Source organism: Rattus norvegicus, chromosome 6 (assembly GCF_021556685.1).
Source record: "Rattus norvegicus strain SHRSP/BbbUtx chromosome 6, alternate assembly SHRSP_T2T, whole genome shotgun sequence".
Taxonomy (NCBI): domain Eukaryota; kingdom Metazoa; phylum Chordata; class Mammalia; order Rodentia; family Muridae; genus Rattus; species Rattus norvegicus.
This window is the reverse complement of record NC_141539.1, coordinates 52,526,427-52,546,685: the sequence shown is the minus strand read 5'-3', so window position 1 is coordinate 52,546,685 and position 20,259 is coordinate 52,526,427. Positions and strand designations below refer to the sequence as shown.

Genomic DNA, 20,259 nt, shown 5'->3' with positions numbered 1-20,259 from the left:
CAGCCCACTGTCTGCACATAGATACTCATGTGTGTATATGGGCCTATGTGTGCATATATGCACACAAACAAGCACAGACACGTATAGACTTACATCTTTAGTTGAAGCTAAGTACACAGGCATTACTCCTGACATACAGAATCAGGTAAATAGCAATCGATAGCATCACTCCTTCTTTAGCAGGTGAGAAGAGCAGGTGGATCTGGGTCTCTACACCCTGTGTTCATTGCTGAAGGACACCTGGATACAACACCATCTGCACCCCAATTTAGAGGATGTCCTGTCCCCTAGGGTGTACTACTATGTACCATGTTCTCAGGACTGCTGTATGATCTTTGAAACAAAGACAGCATTAAATTCCAAGTCTCCATTTTTTTTTCTCAGACTGTTGCCATTCTGAATATGCATCAAGGTCCAGCTCAGTGCCGTCTAGAGGGATGTTGACTCCCATGTAGGCTGGCAATTCGCAAGCTATGCTAATCAAGAAAGGTAAAACCTCTTTCATCATGAACCCGGATTCCTAGGAATGCAGGTCATGCTCAGAACAGTGCAAACAGTTGCCTAGCCCATAAACTCCTCTCCCCACCATGATCTTCAGAGAGAAGCTAGGGAGCTAGTAAGGGCTGATGATCCAGCACACGACTGTAAAGAGCCTGTCCAGCTGAAACCACTGGCTTTTCCACCTTAGTGAGTTCCAATAGTTTTACACCTCATGTATAATAGTAATAAGGTGTGCTCTCCTGACTCTTGACCAACCACACTGACCACACATAGCTGGGTTATGGCTGTAACCACTGGTGTCGCAGAAACTAAATCACTAACTTCACATATAAGCAATTGGCAAGCTACTACAACAATCTACAGGTTACTCTTGGAATTCACCAGTGCAGGTCAGGACTGTGGAGAACTCAGAGGTTCTTCTTATGGAAGCCACGGGGCTACTAGAAAGGTGGTCATGGAGCAGAGGGATATGTCCTCCGCAGACTCGTGTGTTTAAGCAATGCCGTTTTACATCTTGGTGCTATTTGGGGAGGTTTTCGGAACCTGGGGATGGTGGCCCAGCTAGCAGAACGATTTGGTCCAGAGCTCTGTCCTTTGAGAAAACTAACAAGAGCTGGTGCCTCTTGCTCCCCCTACCACTGATGGAACTGACTTGGTCATCATGCCTTCCTCATCATGCTAGACTGAAGGATCTGAAACCCTGAGCCAAAATAAGACCTTCTGTCCTTTACATGTTTCTGTCACAGTAGTGAGAAAAACAATCAATTAAAATAATTATACTGAATAGTGGTGGTATTGCTGGGATAAACCTGTCTGTATAATTTTTTAGGGTGTTGAATTAGTCTGTGGCAGGATTAGAACAGTAAACTATAGAAGCCCTAGAATATTGTAATCAGGCTTTCGGGGCCATTCCAGTAGGAGCATGGATCAGAATACAGATGCACGCAGTAAGCATGTTGCTTGGGTTCTAGATGGGCACAAGGAGGATGCTGGGAAAGTATTCTGTCTAGCTAAGGATTTGTCTACTTTCTGTCCATGGCCTGACAACTTGGGTGAGACTGCATTCCAGAGGAATGGACTAAATAATTCAGAAGAGGAAATTTCCAGATATATTTCCACTTAGACTGAAGCATGGCTGTTCCTTGGTTTTTAGCCAGATTTATGGAGAGTGTCAGGGTTGAAAAGTGGAACAGAATGATGTAAAGAAATGTCCTGAATTATTTCTAGTTAAGTTACACAACAACTTGGATGTTTCAAAGTAAGCTGCATTTGGGGAGAAGAGAAAAATGGAAGGGAAGAGACAGAAAAGGGCTGGCCACCAGGGCACTCCACACCACAAGTGTATGTGGGCCTTTCCATGATACAACAGTAAAGAGTTGAAAAAAAAAAAGCAAAGCCACCAAAGGGCTAGACAGTTTGTGTCGGGGTTTACTGTATAGACATAAGCACGTTTAAGGAAGGGAAACGAAGGATGAGGATGAACCATATTTGTAGTCGCAGGCGATGGAACTGAACAAGGCCAGGGCCATGGGGCTGGCTTGCTGGGTCCTCGGAAACCAGGTGCAATGGAGGCGGCACACAGAATCCTCAGATGGGCAGATCTCTGGGTAGCTGTTTTCATCCCTAAACATCAGAATCTGTGGGTCATTGTTTTAAAATGCTCATACCCGGTCCCTCATCTTGGGAACTGTGATACCATGGGCTTTGAATTGGGAAGACAACTCCACTACGGACAAAAAAGCAGCATTGGTGGTCCTTGTGTCCGGGGTTATAGAGCCTCTCAGAAAGGGCAAGTCTGGGGTCAGCAGCCCACGACTGGCTAGCAGAAGCAGATACCTCAGCTGGTTTACTCCTCAGGACACAGGCACACCGGCAAAGCCCCAAACACAGAGACTAGGGCTCAAGAACAGAAGGTGACATTTGTAGCCAAAGCTTGGTCAGCAAGCTCTGAGGCCCTGCCTGGTGTCAGATCTTTGGGTCACCAGGTTATACTAATGTTGTTTGTTTGGGGCAATAGTGTTGAATCAGCATAAAGGAAACAGAGAGAGAGAACATTCATGTCACAGATGAACTTGGGTGGTCATGCCCTTGTCATTCTTCCATGGGACAAATAGCAGAGCCACATCTCCATGAACTGCCTGCTCTTGCTGCCCTTTTCCTGAGCACACAGACATTTAAAGCAGCCAGGCTTCCTGTATGGCCTGGGATCTGACATCTGAGGAAGAAAGGGCTAACATTGGGCATCCTGTACCATCTCTGTGCCCCCAACACACACATACAAGAAACATATCATCCTCACAGGGCCCTAACATTCTATACCAACACCCCATCCCCCTATATGACCTGTACCATCTTACCCCATAGGCATCCAATACCGTCTACAGCTGTCCGCAATACCGCCTCCCAGCCTCACAAGTATTCTGTACCATCCACATGCCCCCCAAACATCTTGTGTCATTCTCTATAGCATTCCCTATACTTTCTCCAAGGCCACAGTTGGCAGAGCCATGAAGTGGGTGGTATATGGTTTGAAATACACAAGAAATAATTGTTCGACGTGTGTAGCTGCTGAGTTGGGGTTATTTTTTAAATGTGGTTAATTCAGATCCTTGTGAACTTTATAGACATTTGGAGCGCGTTCTTTCCGGATGCCTGGTTCATTTGCACCTTTGTAGATATTTGAGGGTGACTTGACCGTACCTCTCCAAATTCTTAAGTAGAATCCTGCCCATATTTCACCTGATGTGTGTGTGTGTGTGTGGGGGGGGTGTGTGTGTGCGTGGCGCGCGCGTTTGTGTGTGCATGCTCATGAAAGTTACCCTTCCTGCTCGAGTTTCATTAGTTTCTAATCTTTTTCAAAAAATAATTTTTAACGATGATTTTTTTTAATTTTATTTTATGTTCATTGGATGGCCTTTTGCCTGCCTGTATGACTGTGTGAGGATGTCAGATCCCCTGGAACTGGAGCCATAGACAATTGCAAGCTGCCATGTGATACTGGAAATTGAACCCCGGTCCTCTAGACGAGCGGCGAATGCTCTTAACCAATGAGCCATTTCTTTGATCCAGTGTCTGTTTTCTGTAAGGACAAATCAACCACAAATTTGTGTGCATACACACACACACACACACACACACACACACACACGAATATGTACCATGGTGCATGCCTGGCGATCAGAAGACAACTTGCCACAGTTGATTATCTCTTTTGATCTTGTGGGTTCCAGAGATTGAACTCAGATCATCAGGCTTCGTTCCTTACCCACTGCGCCATCTTGTCGGCCTGTACTGTAAAGATTGTAACTGAAATAAATTTTATATAAACCATAGGCAGTGATAAAGTTTAAGTAAAACAGCACAATGTGGCTTCCCCACATCATGTTGTCATGAGACCTGCCTCTACCATTGGCTCAGTTTTTCAAAGGATCTCGAGGTTGCCACATAACAAAGAAAATGTGTTCTGGGACAAATTTTATGGAATTAACAAGAATTAAAAGCAACCTGCTGCCTGCTCTTTACACTGAGGGTAGTAATGCTATTTCCTTTTATTCCTTTAGGACTGTGTTTAATGTAGTCAACTGTGATGGTTTGAATGAGAAATGTGTTCCATAGGTTCATGCATTTGATTACTTGGTTTGTGATTGGCAATGCTGGGGAGGGGATGAAGCCCTTAGGAGGTGGAATCTTGGAGGAAGTACTGGCAATAGGCTTCAAGGCTCTCTGTTTTTGCTTTTTCCTCTTTGGGCTTCTTGTGTATGGATGAACATATGATCAGCTAGCTTTCTGCCCTTACTGGTGCCATGCCTTCTCACAATCCTTCTAGAACCATAAGCCAAAATAACCCTTTCTTTCTTAGTTTTGATCACATGATAGTTTATCATTGCATTAGAAAGTAACTAATCTAGCAGTGTAACCACAATACTCCCTAGCACCAGGGATCCGTCCAGAACAGTGAGCATGACCTTGCCCTTGGAAGCTGGTTCATTGGCATGAGTGTCCTGTGATTGTTTTGTCTCAATGGCTTTTAAGAGCCAACACTTTTGACTGAACAGGCACTGAAGACATTACCTTGTCATATAATCAAGTTTTCTGTCTCCTCCTCCACCTGTCCTTGTTCTTCCTCCATGTGGTTTGTGACTCTGGGTCTTTTGAATGCTCCAATCCCTTGGCTGTCACAGCTAGTGCTGTCAACTTCCTCCTGATCACAGAATAAGTCTGTAATTGTCCTGACAGAGAAGCTGGCTTGAGCACCATGAACAAGGTGGTAGGGGTGATATTAGTAGCTGAGGTTTCAATGCCAGCTTGACTTTTGCTGGCTTTCCCAAGACAAAGCTCTAGCACCGTGTCTCTCATGTATGAACCACACATAGGAGCTGCTGAGTCACTATGCTCATGCTTTCTCTTTAAGGAATAGTGTTCTTAAGTTGAGGTATCGTGCACAGTACTTCTATAGCAGGTGGAGAGAAGAGACAGAGATGGGATTTCCAGAAGAGTCAGTTATACACCACTTTAAAGCAGAGCACAGTTCATGAACCTTGCCTGTGTGTAGCACATCCCTGTCCACAAGTCCTCAGACAAGGATCACACTGAGTAATGTTTATTCCAATTTACCAGACACTAGTATGTAAATGCCGAGGTGTAGCTGGGGAAAAGCTTGTGCTGACAGCTCATCTGTGACTCATCCTGAGTGCCCGGTGAGGGTCTCAGACATCTATCCATCCTACAAGATGCTTTCCTCATCCTCTGCTAATGAGGAGAGGCAGCTCGTTGGTGTTTCCACAAGGAGCCTCTAGGAGAAAGGTAGGCATCTTTCCAGGGAAGTTAGGAGCAGAGTTCACAAAACTCTATCGACAGATAGACTCAGCTTGATGTGGTATTCCCTCCATCAATGATATTTACTTGAATGTTTATGGAACACATTTAAAAAGAAAAATCCATGTATTAAGGTTAACTAGTGTTCGTATGGCCTATATTATGATACTGATAGAGGGGAGTAAATGATTCATACAACATGTATACACATATATACAAAAGCAGAGATATGCCCACTTAGAGATGCTCATACATGCATGCTACAGATGCACTTCGTACCACATGCATGCATACAATCACTTATACATAGCAAAAGATGTGCATACATACAGCAATCATGCATGTGAACATCACATGTCTCACGAACATACAACACATATCATATATGCCCACCCATACATTTTATGTGTTTTTATGTGTTTTATGCTCGCATGCATAAAATCCGTTTATACTCGCAAACTAGTTTTTGAGTCTTTTGAAAGTAGGCTGCCCAAATCATAACAACTCACACCTAAATACTTCAATATTTGTCCTTTAAAGGAAAAAAATCCCTATATTTTCTTACATATTATATGGATTACTTTAACCAAAAATATGCACATAAAATAAAAATTATGATCAATATTTATACCTCCCTACCTGTCCATCTGCCCTCCATAGCTAATTTAATAAGTAAATTACAACTAAGATACAAGCTGCTTGCCCCTGTAGTGTTCTCGGGATTCTTTTCCACTCCTGTTGCCGTTCTTCCATTCCACAGCTATTTCTTGAGCATTGTATTTAAAACCACTTTATTTAAATAAGTTGAGGCTCTGCCCTTAAGATTATCACACTATTATCAAGTAAATGAATAATGTAATATGGAATCTCTTAATGAAGATTTTGTAAATCATCTTGTAATTTAGAGAGTTTTAGGGATCGGAGCATTTGGGAGATGTGAGAGCAACAGGGAAGGCAAACTCACAAACGTGTTGTTAGCCAAGATGATGTCGTCGGTCCTTTTATTAACTTCACCCTTCCTTCCTTCCATTCTTCCTTCCTTCCTTCCTTCCATTCTCCCTTCCTTCCATTCTTCCTTCCTTCCTTCCATTCTTCCTTCCTTGCTTCCTTCCCTCCTTCCTTGCTTCCTTCCCTCCTTCCATTCTCCCTTCCTTCCTTCCTTCCTTCCTTCCATTCTTCCTTCCTTCCTTCCATTCTTCCTTCCTTCCTTCCATTCTTCCTTCCTTCCTTCCATCCTTCCATTCTCCCTTCCTTCCTTCCTTCCTTCCATTCTCCCTTCCTTCCTTCCATTCTTCCTTCCTTCCATTCTTCCTTCCTTCCATTCTGCCCTCCTTCCTTCCATTCTTCCTTCCTTCCTTCCTTCCATTCTCCCTTCCTTCCTTCCATTCTTCCTTCCTTCCTTCCTTCCTTCCTTCCTTCCATTCTCCCTTCTTTCCATTCTCCCTTCCTTCCTTCCTTCCTTCCTTCCTTCCTTCCTTCCTTCCATTCACCCTTCCTTCCATTCTCCCTTCCTTCCTTCCATTCTTCTTTCCTTCCATTCTTCCTTCCTTCCATTCTCCCTTCCTTCCATTCACCCTTCCTTCCTTCCTTCCTTCCTTCCTTCCTTCCTTCCATTCTTCCTTCCTTCCTTCCATCCTTCCTTCCATTCTTCCTTCCTTCCATTCTCCCTTCCTTCCTTCCATTCTTCCTTCCTTCCATTCTCCCTTCCTTCCATTCTCCCTTCCTTCCTTCCTTCCTTCCTTCCTTCCATTCTCCCTTCCTTCCTTCCATTCTTCCTTCCTTCCATTCTCCCTTCCTTCCTTCCTTCCATTCTCCCTTCCTTCCTTCCTTCCTTCCATTCTCCCTACCTTCCTTCCTTCCATTCTCCCTTCCTTCCTTCCATTCTCCCTTCCTTCCTTCCATTCTTCCTTCCTTCCTTCCATTCTTCCTTCCTTCCATTCTCCCTTCCTTCCTTCCTTCCTTCCTTCCTTCCATTCTTCCTTCCTTCCTTCCATTCTCCCTTCCTTTGTTCCTTCCATTCTCCCTTCCTTCCTTCCTTCCATCCATTCTCCCTTCCTTCCATTCTTCCCTCCTTTCTTCCATTCTTCCTTCCTTCCTTCCATTCTCCCTTCCTTCCATTCTCCCTTCCTTCCTTCCATTCTTCCTTCCTTCCTTCCTTCCTTCCATTCTCCCTTCCTTCCATTCTCCCTTCCTTCCTTCCTTCCTTCCTTCCTTCCTTCCATTCTTCCTTCCTTCCATTCTCCCTTCCTTCCTTCCTTCCTCCCTTCCTTCCATTCTTCCTTCCTTCCTTCCATTCTCCCTTCCTTCCTTCCTTCCATTCTTCCTTCCATCCTTCCTTCCATACTTCCTTCCTTCCATTCTCCCTTCCTTCCTTCCATTCTTCCTTCCATTCTCCCTTCCTTCCTTCCTTCCATTCTTCCTTCCTTCCTTCCTTCCATTCTCCCTTCCTTCCTTCCTTCCTTCCTTCCTTCCATTTTCCCTTCCTTCCTTCCTTCCATTCTTCCTTCCTTCATGCCTTCCTTCCTTCCATTCTCCCTTCCTTCCTTCCTTCCTTCCATTCTCCCTTCCTTCCATTCTCCCTTCCTTCCTTCCTTCCATTCTCCCTTCCTTCCTTCCTTCCATTCTTCCTTCCTTCCTTCCATTATTCCTTCCTTCCATTCTCCCTTCCTTCCTTCCTTTCTTCCTTCCTTCCATTCTTCCTTCCTTCCATTCTCCCTTCCTTCGTTCCTTCCATTCTCCCTTCCTTCCTTCCTTCCATCCATTCTCCCTTCCTTCCATTCTTCCCTCCTTCCTTCCATTCTCCCTTCCTTCCTTCCTTCCATTCTACCTTCCTTCCATTCTCCCTTCCTTCCATTCTTCCTTCCTTCCTTCCATTCTCCCTTCCTTCCTTCCTTCCATTCTCCCTTCCTTCCTTCCTTCCATTCTTCCTTCCTTCCATTCTCCCTTCCTTCCTTCCTTCCTTCCTTCCATTCTCCCTTCCTTCCATTCTCCCTTCCTTCCTTCCTTCCTTCCTTTCATTATCCCTTCCTTCCTTCCTTCCATTCTCCCTTCCTTCCTTCCTTCCATTCTTCCTTCCTTCCTTCCATCCTTCCTTCCATTCTTCCTTCCTTCCATTCTCCCTTCCTTCCTTCCATTCTTCCTTCCTTCCATTCTCCCTTCCTTCCATTCTCCCTTCCTTCCTTCCTTCCTTCCTTCCATTCTCCCTTCCTTCCTTCCATTCTTCCTTCCTTCCTTCCTTCCATTCTCCCTTCCTTCCATTCTCCCTTCCTTCCTTCCTTCCTTCCTTCCTTCCTTCCATTCTCCCTTCCTTCCATTCTCCCTTCCTTCCTTCCATTCTTCCTTCCTTCCATTCTTCCTTCCTTCCATTCTCCCTTCCTTCGATTCACCCTTCCTTCCTTCCTTCCATTCTTCCTTCCTTCCTTCCATCCTTCCTTCCATTCTTCCTTCCTTCCATTCTCCCTTCCTTCCTTCCATTCTTCCTTCCTTCCATTCTCCCTTCCTTCCATTCTCCCTTCCTTCCTTCCTTCCTTCCATTCTCCCTTCCTTCCTTCCATTCTTCCTTCCTTCCATTCTCCCTTCCTTCCTTCCTTCCATTCTCCCTTCCTTCCTTCCTTCCTTCCTTCCATTCTCCCTTCCTTCCTTCCTTCCATTCTCCCTTCCTTCCTTCCATTCTCCCTTCCTTCCTTCCATTCTTCCTTCCTTCCTTCCATTCTTCCTTCCTTCAATTCTCCCTTCCTTCCTTCCTTCCATTCTTCCTTCCTTCCTTCCTTCCATTCTCCCTTCCTTCCTTCCTTCCTTCCTTCCATTCTCCCTTCCTTTCTTCCTTCCATCCATTCTCCCTTCCTTCCATTCTTCCCTCCTTTCTTCCATTCTTCCTTCCTTCCTTCCATTCTACCTTCCTTCCATTCTCCCTTCCTTCCTTCCATTCTTCCTTCCTTCCTTCCTTCCTTCCTTCCATTCTCCCTTCCTTCCATTCTCCCTTCCTTCCTTCCTTCCTTCCTTCCATTCTTCCTTCCTTCCATTCTCCCTTCCTTCCTTCCTTCCTCCCTTCCTTCCATTCTTCCTTCCTTCCTTCCATTCTCCCTTCCTTCCTTCCTTCCTTCCATTCTTCCTTCCATCCTTCCTTCCATACTTCCTTCCTTCCATTCTCCCTTCCTTCCTTCCATTCTTCCTTCCATTCTCCCTTCCTTCCTTCCTTCCATTCTCCCTTCCTTCGTTCCTTCCATTCTCCCTTCCTTCCTTCCTTCCTTCCATCCATTCTCCCTTCCTTCCATTCTTCCCTCCTTCCTTCCATTTTCCCTTCCTTCCTTCCTTCCATTCTTCCTTCCTTCATTCCTTCCTTCCTTCCATTCTCCCTTCCTTCCTTCCTTCCTTCCATTCTCCCTTCCTTCCTTCCTTCCTTCCATTCTCCCTTCCTTCCTTCCTTCCATTCTTCCTTCCTTCCATTCTCCCTTCCTTCCTTCCTTCCATTCTCCCTTCCTTCCATTCTCCCTTCCTTCCTTCCTTCCTTCCTTTCATTCTCCCTTCCTTCCTTCCTTCCATTCTCCCTTCCTTCCTTTCTTCCATTCTCCCTTCCTTCCTTCCTTCCTTCCATTCTCCCTTCCTTCCTTCCATTCTTCCTTCCTTCCTTCCTTCCATTCTTCCTTCCTTCCATTCTCCCTTCCTTCCTTCCATTCTTCCTTCCTTCCTTCCATTCTCCCTTGTTTCGTTCCTTCCATTCACCCTTCCTTCCTTCCTTCCTTCCTTCCTTCCATTCTCCCTTCCTTCCTTCCTTCCATTCTTCCTTCCTTCCTTCCATCCTTCCTTCCATTCTTCCTTCCTTCCATTCTCCCTTCCTTCCTTCCATTCTTCCTTCCTTCCATTCTCCCTTCCTTCCATTCTCCCTTCCTTCCTTCCTTCCTTCCTTCCATTCTCCCTTCCTTCCTTCCATTCTTCCTTCCTTCCATTCTCCCTTCCTTCCTTCCTTCCATTCTCCCTTCCTTCCTTCCTTCCTTCCTTCCTTCCTTCCATTCTCCCTTCCTTCCTTCCTTCCATTCTCCCTTCCTTCCTTCCATTCTCCCTTCCTTCCTTCCATTCTTCCTTCCTTCCTTCCATTCTTCCTTCCTTCCATTCTCCCTTCCTTCCTTCCTTCCTTCCTTCCTTCCTTCCATTCTTCCTTCCTTCCTTCCATTCTCCCTTCCTTTGTTCCTTCCATTCTCCCTTCCTTCCTTCCTTCCATCCATTCTCCCTTCCTTCCATTCTTCCCTCCTTTCTTCCATTCTTCCTTCCTTCCTTCCATTCTACCTTCCTTCCATTCTCCCTTCCTTCCTTCCATTCTTCCTTCCTTCCTTCCTTCCTTCCATTCTCCCTTCCTTCCATTCTCCCTTCCTTCCTTCCTTCCTTCCATTCTTCCTTCCTTCCATTCTTCCTTCCTTCCTTCCATTCTCCCTTGTTTCGTTCCTTCCATTCTCCCTTCCTTCCTTCCTTCCTTCCTTCCTTCCATTCTCCCTTCCTTCCTTCCTTCCTTCCATTCTTCCTTCCTTCCTTCCATCCTTCCTTCCATTCTTCCTTCCTTCCATTCTCCCTTCCTTCCTTCCATTCTTCCTTCCTTCCATTCTCCCTTCCTTCCATTCTCCCTTCCTTCCTTCCTTCCTTCCTTCCATTCTCCCTTCCTTCCTTCCATTCTTCCTTCCTTCCATTCTCCCTTCCTTCCTTCCTTCCATTCTCCCTTCCTTCCTTCCTTCCTTCCTTCCTTCCATTCTCCCTTCCTTCCTTCCTTCCATTCTCCCTTCCTTCCTTCCATTCTCCCTTCCTTCCTTCCATTCTTCCTTCCTTCCTTCCATTCTTCCTTCCTTCCATTCTCCCTTCCTTCCTTCCTTCCTTCCTTCCATTCTTCCTTCCTTCCTTCCATTCTCCCTTCCTTTGTTCCTTCCATTCTCCCTTCCTTCCTTCCTTCCATCCATTCTCCCTTCCTTCCATTCTTCCCTCCTTTCTTCCATTCTTCCTTCCTTCCTTCCATTCTACCTTCCTTCCATTCTCCCTTCCTTCCTTCCATTCTTCCTTCCTTCCTTCCTTCCATTCTCCCTTCCTTCCATTCTCCCTTCCTTCCTTCCTTCCTTCCTTCCATTCTTCCTTCCTTCCATTCTCCCTTCCTTCCTTCCTTCCTCCCTTCCTTCCATTCTTCCTTCCTTCCTTCCATTCTCCCTTCCTTCCTTCCTTCCTTCCTTCCATTCTTCCTTCCATCCTTCCTTCCATACTTCCTTCCTTCCATTCTCCCTTCCTTCCTTCCATTCTTCCTTCCTTCCATTCTCCCTTCCTTCCTTCCTTCCTTCCTTCCATTCTCCCTTCCTTCCTTCCTTCCTTCCTTCCATTTTCCCTTCCTTCCTTCCTTCCTTCCATTCTTCCTTCCTTCATTCCTTCCTTCCTTCCATTCTCCCTTCCTTCCTTCCTTCCTTCCATTCTCCCTTCCTTCCATTCTCCCTTCCTTCCTTCCTTCCATTCTTCCTTCCTTCCTTCCTTCCTTCCATTCTCCCTTCCTTCCTTCCTTCCATTCTCCCTTCCTTCCTTCCTTCCTTCCATTCTCCCTTCCTTCCTTCCTTCTTTCCATTCTCCCTTCCTTCCATTCTCCCTTCCTTCCATTCTCCCTTCCTTCCTTCCTTCCTTCCATTCTCTCTTCCTTCCTTCCTTCCATTCTCCCTTCCTTCCATTCTCCCTTCCTTCCTTCCATTCTTCCTTCCTTCCTTCCATTATTCCTTCCTTCCATTCTCCCTTCCTTCCTTCCTTCCTTCCTTCCTTCCATTCTTCCTTCCTTCCTTCCATTCTCCCTTCCTTCGTTCTTTCCATTCTCCCTTCCTTCCTTCCATCCATTCTCCCTTCCTTCCATTCTTCCCTCCTTCCTTCCATTCTCCCTTCCTTCCTTCCTTCCATTCTACCTTCCTTCCATTCTCCCTTCCTTCCTTCCATTCTTCCTTCCTTCCTTCCTTCCATTCTCCCTTCCTTCCTTCCTTCCATTCTCCCTTCCTTCCCTCCTTCCATTCTTCCTTCCTTCCATTCTCCCTTCCTTCCTTCCTTCCTTCCATTCTCCCTTCCTTCCATTCTCCCTTCCTTCCTTCCTTCCTTCCTTTCATTCTCCCTTCCTTCCTTCCATTCTTCCTTCCTTCCTTTCTTCCATTCTCCCTTCCTTCCTTCCTTCCTTCCATTCTCCCTTCCTTCCTTCCATTCTTCCTTCCTTCCTTCCATTCTTCCTTCCTTCCATTCTCCCTTCCTTCCTTCCATTCTTCCTTCCTTCCTTCCATTCTCCCTTCCTTCCTTCCTTCCTTCCTTCCATTCTTCCTTCCTTCCTTCCTTCCTTCCATTCTCCCTTCCTTCCTTCCTTCCTTCCATTCTCCCTTCCTTCCTTCCTTCCATTCTCCCTTCCTTCCTTCCTTCCCTCCATTCTTCCTTCCTTCCATTCTCCCTTCCTTCCTTCCATTCTTCCTTCCTTCCATTCTCCCTTCCTTCCTTCCTTCCTTCCATTCTCCCTTCCTTCCTTCCTTCCTTCCTTCCATTCTTCCTTCCTTCCTTCCATTCTCCCTTCCTTCCTTCCTTCCTTCCTTCCATTCTTCCTTCCTTCCTTCCATTCTCCCTTCCTTCCTTCCTTCCATTCTCCCTTCCTTCCTTCCATTCTCCCTTCCTTCCTTCCATTCTCCCTTCCTTCCTTCCTTCCATTCTCCCTTCCTTCCTTTCTTCCATTCTCCCTTCCTTCCTTCCTTCCTTCCTTCCATTCTCCCTTCCTTCCATTCTCCCTTCCTTCCATTCTCCCTTCCTTTCTTCCTTCCATTCTTTCTTCCTTCCTTCCTTCCATTCTTCCTTCCTTCCATTCTCCCTTCCGTCCTTCCTTCCTTCCATTCTTCCTTCCTTCCTTCCATTCTTCCTTCCTTCGTTCCTTCCATTCTCCCTTCCTTCCTTCCTTCCTTCCTTCCTTCCATCCATTCTCCCTTCCTTCCATTCTTCCTTCCTTCCTTCCTTCCTTCCATTCTACCTTCCTTCCATTCTCCCTTCCTTCCTTCCATTCTTCCTTCCTTCCTTCCTTCCATTCTCCCTTCCTTCCATTCTCCCTTCCTTCCTTCCTTCCATTCTTCCTTCCTTCCATTCTCCCTTCCTTCCTTCCATTCTTCCTTCCTTCCCTCCATTCTTCCTTCCTTCCATTCTCCCTTCCTTCCTTCCTTCCTTCCATTCTTCCTTCCTTCCATTCTCCCTTCCTTCCTTCCTTCCATTCTTCCTTCCTTCCCTCCATTCTTCCTTCCTTCCATTCTCCCTTCCTTCCTTCCATTCTTCCTTCCTTCCATTCTCCCTTCCTTCCTTCCTTCCTTCCTTCCATTCTTCCTTCCTTCCTTCCTTCCATTCTCCCTTCCTTCCTTCCTTCCATTTCCCTTCCTTCCTTCCTTCCTTCCATTCTTCCTTCCTTCCTTCCTTCCATTCTCCCTTCCTTCCTTCCTTCCTTCCACTCACCCTTCCTTCCTTCCTTCCATTCTCCCTTCCTTCCATTCTCCCTTCCTTCCTTCCTTCCTTCCATTCTCCCTTCCTTCCTTCCTTCCTTCCTTCCTTCCATTCTCCCTTCCTTCCTTCCTTCCTTCCCTTCTCCCTTCCTTCCTTCCTTCCTTCCATTCTTCCTTCCTTCCTTCCATTCTCCCTTCCTTCCTTCCTTCCTTCCATTCTCCCTTCCTTCCTTCCTTCCTTCCATTCTTCCTTACTTCCTTCCTTCCTTCCATTCTCCCTTCCTTCCTTCCTTCCTTCCATTCTTCCTTCCTTCCTTCCATTCTCCCTTCCTTCCATTCTCCCTTCCTTCCTTCCTTCCTTCCTTCCTTCCATTCTCCCTTCCTTCCTTCCATTCTTCCTTCCTTCCATCCTTCCTTCCATTCTCCCTTCCTTCCACTCTCCCTTCCTTCCTTCCTTCCTTCCTTCCTTCCTTCCTTCCTTCCTTCCATTCTCCCTTTCTTCCATTCTCCCTTCCTTCCTTCCATTCTCCCTTCCTCCCTTCCATTCTTCCTTCCTTCCTTCCATTCTTCCTTCCTTCCTTCCATTCTTCCTTCCATTCTCCCTTCCTTCCTTCCTTCCTTCCTTCCATCCATCCTTCAGTTCTCCCTCCCTTCCTTCCTTCCATTCTTCCTTCCTTCCTTCCTTCCTTCCATTCTCCCTTCCTTCCATCCTTCCTTCCTTTCTTCCTTCCTTCATTCTTGCTACCCCTTCTCCTTTCATCCCTTCCTTCCTTCTTCCCTCCTCTCCCCTTCTTCCTCTCCTTCCCTCTTTTCCACCTCTATAACCACCTCCTACTCTTTCCCCCTCCTTTTCTTTTATTCTTAGTACCCTCTTCTCTCTCCCTCTCCCATTCCTCCCTTCCCTCATTCTTCCATCTTCCTTATCTCTTGTGGCCATCACTGCCATACCTTGATTTGCTTTCCTTATTTTCCAACTCAGGTTTTAACCGTTCCGATCAACTGCAGTCTGCATCAACACGTCAGTGTCAAACGGGATTCGGAAGACATCCCTGCAGCCTGAGGTCCAGGGAACAACCGTGACTTGCTTTTCACAGCCAGAGTTCATGTCCACACTCGGCATTCAGGAGCTCTGCTTGTCTTTACAGGTAAATTTAAACTGCTCGAACCTGTCACATCTGAGGGCCTAAGGGGCACATCAGGGGCTTACTTGAAAATACTTCTGGGTTTCTTATAAAGTTTGTTTTGACTAAGAAACACATTTGCGTGTTTCAGATATAAAAAAAAAATGCAAGTGATGAATGAATGAAGAAAAATAATGAGAAATTTCTCTCTGGATTCTGAATTATCTGCAGAAGCACACACAAACATTTCTACTGGCTTCTTGTCATCCCTAGATGCTTTATGCAAATATAAGCAAATGTACACATGTGTGCAGCCATAGCCTCACTTCTCTTCTACATCTTGCATTTTCCTTTGACAAAATGTCCTTGAAATCCTCCTGCAGCAGCTCACAGAGCACCACTTCATTTTTGACACAGCTGTGAAGTGAAGGCACTCTGATTGGAAAAGCTGAGCACACAGCACGGATATAAATCAGCGTGGCTCTGCCTCAGTCTTTTATGGTAAAGCCAGTGAGTCTTGGCTCTTCATGAATAGTAATGAGAGGGCCTGGCTGTATGCAGCCATGGAGCTACATGAATCAGGCGCTGCTGTGTGGAGTGATAGCGGCCCTGTGACATGGTACCTTCCCACTATTCCAAACACAAAACTGATGTGAGAGGTGAGTGTGGAAGCTCCTCCCACTGTCAGGATGGCGAGCGCTCTGAACATTTCTTTATCTTAGGTCTCCCGAGCTCACACCTCCATTTATCATATATCCCTGGCCCCGCTGAGACCCTCAGCAGTTCCTGCTGGATTCTGTCCAGTGGATACTCTTTCTCCCATCCCTATCTCTCAGCATGTAGCTCATCTGTAACCACTCCATGTTGCACAGCTACTATCTGAACTCACAGTGGCGCCTTTGCTTAGCGCCCACATCCCTGATTCCCTAGCACTTGCCTAGATGATGGGGAAGCTCGGTACATGGCCAGAGGAGTCTTCGGGGAAGCTTCCACAGACATGCATTTTTCCTGCTTTGGTACCATACTGCAACTGTCGCTTTAGATGCTCCACTTTTCTTTCCATAGTGTGGTTAGCTTTTGAATATATACCTCAAACGACACCCCCCACCCCCATTCAAGAGTTCACCACCAGTAGCTCTCCAGCACAGTTCTAGTTCCATTTTCCTGTCCAGTATCTGCTATGCAGTAGGAGAGACATGGAATAAATCTATCTCAAGATGTTTTATTGTGGAAGAGAAGCATCTATTTAATTTACTTATAGGCAAACTCCTTTCTCTCCCTGTACAGCTATAAGAAGCAATGAGTTAAGAAGCTGAAGAAACAGAGAGCCTGCAGTCAGTGGATCATCATGTGTGGACCTCGGGGGCCTGCACTGCATAAGTGCTCAAGGCCAAACTTAGAAAGCGATGATGCTTCCAGGAGACTGCAGGGGGAACTGCAGAGAAGGTTGGGAGTAACAAGCATGGCTCCTCTGACCTTTGACCCTTGGCTACAGACGTCTATTACAAAGACAGTAAGAGGATCTGCATCCTACTATTCACATGAGTAATATTTACCAGTGGTCATCCTGACAGCTCCTCCTTGTGAGGAATTCATAGTAGCATCTGTCTCGCTGTAAAATCATCCATTCATTGCTGGGATCAACCACCCACGTGCCATACAGAGCAAGCCACATACTAAGAGCTGGAACACAGATAAGCCCCGTCTTTCCCTGTAGGAGCTCCAAGCTCTGCACAGCTCTCCTTGGTCTGGGGAACACTGGAATAAGAGAAGCAAGACAGTCTGTGGGGTCTGCTGTGGGCAACTCACTCCACAAGCAGGCTTCCCCTAAAGCCGATCCTTTGTAAAAAGCTGTGGTGACCAGCTCCACCTCCTAAGAGTCTTGTAAGAGCTCTAGGCACCAGGTGGTGGCTGACTCCAGGTGACTCCAGCCGCCCTCATATCAAACACAAAGGCCAACACTGTACCACAGTCCAGCATCATGCATTCTAGACTTTTTCTCACTTGCTAACAATAAATGACAATTATCCTTTAGTGAAGCAGGAAGCTGATGCTCAAATTTTATGAGGCAAAGGCAGTACTTGTCCCCTGGTCTGACCTCTTGGGATACACTACCCTTCTGCCTTCAGCTACCCATCCTGCCCTGTGTCTAGAAGCCCCTTCTTCCTGCAATAGTGACATCAGTGTTCCCTGAAGGTTGTTCCCTCACTCAGGCACTGCATGGAGTTGTTAGAAAGTAATCCAGGATGTGCTGCATGCAGGGGAGTCACCTGCTGATCTGTTTCCACTAAAAATCCGTGCTTCAAATTCTTATCCTTAATAAAGTGGCCTTTGAAAATAGTTCATCAGTATACTGTATAGAATGGTTCCAGAAATTAACCCCTTTAAGCTTGTGATACCAGAGAATTTGAAAAGAACTCTCTTTTGTGTCTAGTATTTTATTTTCTTTGTATCTTTCTGTTTTCCTATTACACAGTATTTGGGAAAACAAGCTGAGTGAATTGTGTTGTAGCAAGTCATGGGATACTGGCCTGCCCAATAGCTCAGGCACTGTTCCAGGGACACTTGCCCAGGTGTTACTAGTTTTCTAGGCTTGTCCTCTCCTGGTGCTGTGTGTGGTCCCTGTAGCCATTCTCCACCCTGGGTATCAGAGTCACAGAGCCTAGCTTCACTTGGTGTGAGGGTTAATCCTCACTGTCCTGTAAGAAGATTTGGCATCACCTAGGAGACGCACCCCTGGGGCCTGTCTGTGAGGGTGTTTCCAGAGAGGTTTAACTGTGAAAGGAGGATATATCAGGGTTTCAACTTGAACAGGAGAAGGAGAAGGCCAGCTGAACACCTTCGATCTTTGCTTCCTGACTGCAGATAGAATATGACTTCCCCTCCATGCCTTCTCTCTTCATGTGTAGCCTGTGTTCCTCTGAACTGTGATAAAAATGAATGGCTCTCTTGCTTTTCTGTCAGTCATTTTCACAGCAGTGAGCAGTGCACCTGGGGGATCTCAAGGTGGTCGGCAGAGTGGTGTGTTGCCATGGAAATGCTAGAAACTCCTCTGTGAATTTTGTAGGCTTCCTGGGGCCTGCTTGATCACAACAGACTGTAGGATTTACAGCAGCAACCAGCTCAGGCTGGGCCCTGAATTGCATCCTTTAACAAGAGCAAGCTCCTGATGGGCATGCCCCCCAACACACCTTACTGTGGAGTCTGTAAGGGAGAGTAGCATGGGGCTCCCATCTCAGAAACCATCAGTATTACTAGCATTTCTGAGGTCCCATCCTTGACACTCATAATCGTTTTACAAAGAGAGTTTTCTTGGGATTGGCCCTGTCTGATTGGTCTAGTATTATCGGTGGCTCATTTTTGTATGATGGCAGTGACTCCTGGCCTCAGAAGCTCTGCAGTAATAGCCCCTAAAATGTTTACTCCTTGTTTCTGTTACTTTATTCTCCATCATTAGAGCAAACAGCTGCCATGTCAACTCCATAAGAAAGGAGAGGTTTATTTTAGCTCACAGTCTGGAGGTGTCAGTCTGTGACTGATTGTCCCTTGACTTTGGCTCTATAATTTGGTGGCATTCCTTGATGGGAGCAAATGGAAGAGAAAGTCTATAAACCACACAGTTTGAACAAGCTAGAGAAAGAGGATGGGCTTGAGTTTTTCTCTCCCAGTAAGGACTTATACCTATAGTTACTATAGAGTATGCAAACTACACATTTATACATACAGGTGAATGCCACCTCTGACACAGATTCACAAAAGTAGAAATGGCACATGCACACAATCTCTGCACATTTCAACATGCGTTTGCCTCAATGGAACTGTTTATATTGCACACTCCTTGTGACCCAGCTTATGAAAGGTCTACTTTCCTATTACACGTGGGCCTTTGGGAGGCACTTAAGATCTGAGCCATAGCGCTGGCCTGAATCAGCACAGAATGTCACCCTGAGCGGTGGCACAATGATCCCCAGATTGTGATCTAGTTCATGACCATATAAGCACTGGCATTATATTTCTGCATTGGAGGGGGGATTATTATAAATCTAAGACCAGTCTAGACTACAGGAGTGGGAGACCCTTCTCAAACGACCAAGGCAACCAAATAAACAAAATCACCTTACCCCACAATTCCTAAAGTTGCAGTGTCACTGGCAGTGTCTTCTTCCCTTTCTGGAATTCCACATAGGACCTTCATCTTCAGTCACCACCAAAGTCAGCATAAGATGCAGCTCACAAGTACTGAGAACTGGATGGTATCACCAATGTGAAATACATGTACTTGTGCCTTTGACTATCCCTGTTTTCTGACTGGGTCTGGCTAGGAACCCTCACACCCAGGACAGTCTGCTAACATTTGCTTAACTAATCACATAAAGTCATAGAGAAAGTCATGAGAACAAGGGCAGTACAGATTAGAGGCTTTAAGAAGCCCAAGGATATTTTACCGTCTTTGAGCAAATTCAACTGACATATACATATATGCATATGTATACATATATCAAACATACATACATACACACATACATATATGCATATGCACATATACATACAAATACATATACAAAAGACACACATACATATATACATATAAATACATATACAAAAGACACATAGACACATACATGTAGACATATATACATATACATACATACATATATGTATGTATATCCACATAAGGTATACCTTGCAGAATGAAAAGGATGCCCTGGTTGAGATCCTGTAGAAGGCCAAGTTCACCAGCACATACATGGATTGGTTTTTCAAAACTAGTTGCTACCTCTTCATTTTTGATGCTTTGTTTACCTTCCATGAGGTTCATATTAAATACTTTTAATTAAACTACATTGATAATCCTCATTCAAATGGAAACATTTATTCAATGTTAAAAAATATCAATTCAATCCTAGTAAGAGCACCAGTGGAAGGGGAAGCCCTGGGTCCTGCTAAGACTGAACCCCCAGTGAACTAGTCTATGGGGGGAGGGCGGCAATGGGGGGAGGGTTGGGAGGGGAACACCCATAAGGAAGGGGAGGGGGGAGGGGGATGTTTGCCCGGAAACCGGGAAAGGGAATAACACTCGAAATGTATATAAGAAATACTCAAGTTAATAAAAAAAATATCAATTCAATAAAGGCTCATGAAAATATTACTTTGGTAGAAAATAGTCCACTAAGCAGTCTTATCACTAAAACTCAATGAGTTATGGCAAAACCCGGAAGCTTGAAACCTAAAGTTCAGAAACGTAACTGAACGTATGAGTTAACACTAAACTTGAACAGGGTCTGTTGTTGTCTATGTATTTTTTTTTAACTGCAAGGAAATGTACAATTAAGCCTAATGCCTTTCCCAAGCTGAACCAATGAACA

General features: G+C 45.6%; 1 protein-coding gene across 46 annotated transcripts in view; it reads right to left on the bottom strand.

Moving 5' to 3' along the window:
* The window catches only part of Myt1l (myelin transcription factor 1-like), a 406,515-nt gene that overhangs the window by 268,886 nt on the left and 117,370 nt on the right, over nucleotides 1-20,259 (bottom strand).